The following is a 4,651-nucleotide window of genomic DNA, read 5'->3' on the forward strand; positions in this document are numbered from 1 at the left end:
GTAATCTGTGATGTCTGATAAATGTCAAAGAAAACCCTGCACTGTGTTGAATACTGAGATCAGCAGTTTTACTAGTCATTGTTTACTTTTGGCCATACTCTTTTATTTACTTTCACATATCTTTAAGATCTAACTTAAAACATTAAAATAGGCCAAGGGCAATCAAGGCCTCCTAATTCAGACCTTTTGGAACTTGCTAGAAATACTGCTGACTTTCTGCAGTTCCGTCTCGAGAGAAAAAGTAAGATCCAAGGAGAGGTCTTACTTAAGTTGTGAAGTTTTGAATGTAGTTGTTGAAAACAACTGACACTTTTAAGCTATGGTCTAATCAGTAGTGTGCATTGACTACGGGTAATGTATATTTAAAATTTTTTGTTATGAAGGAGTTTAGTCATTGAGTTTTGGGAATTACTTAAATTTTTTCTGAATACCAAAAACAAATTTAAAATGTTGTCGTTTAACTATATTCATTGTCTTAGAAGTTGTAATTAGAATTTTGCTTATTCAGGAAACAGGGGTGATCTTTGCCCCATATGTCACAGTTATCGTTATATAGCCCATCATCCCAAAATTTAGCAGCCTAATCACTAATGTGTATAGTCACCCACAGTTTTCTAAGTCAGTAATCCAAGAGCATCCCAGCTGGGTGGTTCTGGCTTGCGGTATCATCAGGTTGCAGTGAAACTCAGCCAGGGTCGCATCATTGAAGGCTTGACTAAGGCTGGAGAAGCAGCCTCTAAGATGACTCGCTCCACTGAGTCACTGAAGGGACTCAGTTTTTCACTGTATGGGTGTCTCCATAAGACTGCCTGGGTGACAAGCGGTGCCTGCCTTCCTCTAGAGCAAATGATTCAAGAAAGTCAGTAGACACCATACTCTTGTATGACCTGTCTTCAGAAGCAACATACCATTTACTTCTGCCACATTCTGTTGGTCACACAGACCAACCATTGTACCATCCTGCTACAGTATGGGAAGGGAATACACAAGGATATAATTAGCAGTAGGTGGGGATCACTGTGGACCTCCAACCACATTATGCTTGGAGAAAATGTTGGGCTTTGTTGACAACCAAGGCAAGGTAGTTGGAAAGCTGCTTACTCTCCGAAGGGTTTAGTTTCCTAAATAGGGGTTAGAATGTACTGTAATTTACCATTCAGAGTGTAAAATAAAATAGCAAGTGGGCCTAAAAGTTCTGTTAATGGTTGAATTTGGCAGGGGCTGGGGTAGGGGGGCAGGGTGTATAGTAATCTTCCTAGGGTGTGCTTTTCTAGCTGGGTGATTTGAACATTCCTAGAAGTTGGGTGCAGCAGTGATAAGGAGTGGTGAGCCTACAAGAATTTTCAGGGAATAAATCATGGCAGATGGTTCTGAATTGGATTTCCCTTATAAGGCTATACTGTAGGAATTAAGTCCCAGTTTATGATACAACCAAGTAACAGCCATATGGGGGGAAAAAAGGCCTTGAGTCAGAGTTTTAAATGTTGATGTAGTTATCTTGATAGAACATTGGGGAATGTGAAGCCAGAAAATAATCTGTTATTGGGGAGAAATTCTCAACCTTTCCAATTCTCCAAAACACTGGATTCCTTAGGTAGAAATCATTTATCTAGAATCAAAGTCTACTCCAGGAATGGTTGGGAGCATAAAGTTATTATGAAGCACTTGCTACATAAACAGCATAGAAATTACCTTTAAAAAAAAAAGTAATCTCTAAAAAAAGAAAGAAAGTAATCGCTAGACCCAACATGGGGCTCAAACTTAGAACCCAGAGTTCAAGAGTTGCATGCTCTACTGAGCCAGCCTGGTGCCCCCAGCATAGAATTTAAATTGAAGAATTAATGGCCTGTTTTCTATTAATTTCTGATGAAAGCTTAAATCCACCATTTGGGAAGCTACCATAACAGGAGGAAATACTTTGCAGTTTATGAACTTTGATATTCTTGATTTACTGAAACTAATTTACTACAAAGTTTTCTATAAAGATTTGAGCAATCATTCAAATGCTGTTTGTCACTAGCAGTCTCCTGAAGTATGCTAAAACTCTTAGGTACCATATACTTAGGTGAAATTTGAATACACAACTTGAAATTATTATATATAACAAAATCTGGTAGGGTGAGGGCTTTACTATAGCACCCTCAAAGCAGTTTCACAACTTTCTTTGTCCTCTTCCTCAGTGAGAAAGCTATCTGCCTTTTACTGATTAAAAAAAAAAAGTTATAAATTGTTCCTACTAATTTATTGAGCACCTACTATTGTAAGCTCTAGGAATATGTCAGTGAGCTAGGCAGATAAGAGTTGGGGCCTCTAACAGGAAGTAAAATTCTAATTATTTGGAATTCATGTCTAAGTAGAGTCCTGCCTCTTTACTAAAATAATGATTAGAGCCTCCGAGGATGTTGACTTTACCTTAACTTTGGAAGGAACTTGGAGTGGAATATTTCCTTATACAGACTTGATTTCTCATAATAATAATAGTTTAAATGAAAAAACAAAACTAATTCGCATAGAAGAGCCGAGACTAAAAGTATGAGAGGGAGTGCAAAAAAGACTAAAAGTAGGAGGAGTGCAAATTAGGAATATGCAACAGAAACCATCTAATTTACATTGTAGAGATTCTGCTTGTCTCCTTGGACTCAGCCTATTCCAGTCTCAACTTCCTGGAGAAAGCTACAATTTAGAAACAGCAGACTAGCCCAGACTGGCATCTTAGCTGGAGATCATACCATCAGCCAAATTAGGCATGACCTTCCACACAGCTGACTTTTTGCACCAGACTCCAAAGCGGGAACTTCTGCATCCCTCGGTCTTCCTTCATCATTTGGTTTCTGAGTGTTACCACAGGCTTCTTCGAACCCTGATAACTGATGCTAGGAATGACCACCTATTGGAGACTTGATTCAATTAATTTATTTTACATATAAGCAAATCTACATGACCTTTGTTTACGCTTTGTGCGAGATTCCTCATACCTTGTCTTACATACTAGGTTGTAGTTAAAACACTGGTAACTCCTGCAGTTGTAACTACCACAACTATTCCATACTTACTGGCTTCTCTAGAGTTTGGGGGAAAATATTTAAGACAATTTGACATTGGTTCTCAATACAAAATGAATAATTACTGTTAATATTGTTCTTTTTGTACCTAAGTGTGAAAAAAAGCACTGTAAATGTTAAAATGCTTTGGAATTGAAAAACGCAAGATATCTGAACATTTCAATACAGAGCAAACTAAGTTTAATAAAAGCTATATACAAATATAAGCAGCATTCTGCCTGCACTCACCAGCTAGAAAATGGAAAACTACCACAAAGGATGAGGAGTAAATTAGTAAAATCTATGAGTTTGTATATATACAAGACGTGAAGTTCTTCGGAATTTACTGAAAAAATTAATGGAAGAAAAAGTGATGGTATATAGCACATTCATGGATGTAAAGAATATAGTGCTCCTAAAAATGCAGAACAGGAAAGTCTAACAGGCATATTCAGGAAAATTCCAGAAATCACAAAGTTTTAAAAAAATACGGTCAGAGTGGAGCAGCTGGGTGGCTCAGTCACTTGAGCCTCTGACTTTGGCTCAAGTCATGATCTTGCAGTTTGTGGGTTCGAGCCCCTCAGCAGGCTTTTGCCCCTTCCCCACTCGCTCTCAACAATAAACATTAAAAATTTTTTAAATATGGTCAGATTTAAGCAATTACAAATGTATATAGTAAAAAGACTGGAAAATGTTAGTTAAGAACTTACTCTTTAAAGAGCTCATATCTAAGAAAAACATTGAGATTTTGATGATAAAAACAATTTACAGAGGAAATTATCACAAAGGAAATGTAACTGGGGTGCCCAGGTGACTCAGTTGGTTAAGCATCCAACTTTAACTCAGGTCACGATCTCACGGTTCATGGGTTTGAGCCCCGTGTCAGGGTCTGTGCTGACAGCTCAGAGCCTGGCGCCTGCTTTGGATTCTGTGTCTACCTTTCTGCCCCTACCCTGCTCATGCTCTGTCTTTCAAAATTAAACATTTTAGCGAATTTAAAAAAAAACCCAAAGGAAATATAATGATGGAAAAGGGAATTCTAATAAATAGGCAATTTATAAAACTATGCTTTATTTTACCTAATGCTGAGAATTCGGAAACATTTATGTCCTGCCAGGCCTAACCTACTTGCTTGCACTGGATTCACTCATTGCTTTAACACATATCGAAAGTTTACCATGTATCAGGCATCGATCAGTGCTCCGTACATCTTATTTAATTTACACAGCAATCTTTGGTGGTAGGAACTTTCATTAGCTTCATTTTGCAGTTTTAGAAACAAGCTTAGAGAAGGTAACTTTCTCAAGGTCATAACTAGTTAATGAGCTAAGCTGGGATTAGGGTCCATGTTTTGTGACTCCAGAGCCCAAGCCATAACCACTCACAACTTAAGTTTGGAGAAATAAATCTTACTGACATAATTACCAAGTGGGGGGAAGTCACCTGTATAATAATGTTCACAATGAATAACTGGAAGCCACCAAAATGCTGAATGATAAGGGTAAGTATGTCAATATTACGTAGCTTTTAAACAATAATATGATTAAAGTGGAAGAAGGCAAGATACAAAATTGTACAGAATGAAGAATAGATGGGACAAATAGAAAACC

This window comes from Prionailurus viverrinus, chromosome C2, assembly GCF_022837055.1.
Source record: "Prionailurus viverrinus isolate Anna chromosome C2, UM_Priviv_1.0, whole genome shotgun sequence".
NCBI classification, from domain to species: Eukaryota; Metazoa; Chordata; class Mammalia; order Carnivora; family Felidae; genus Prionailurus; species Prionailurus viverrinus.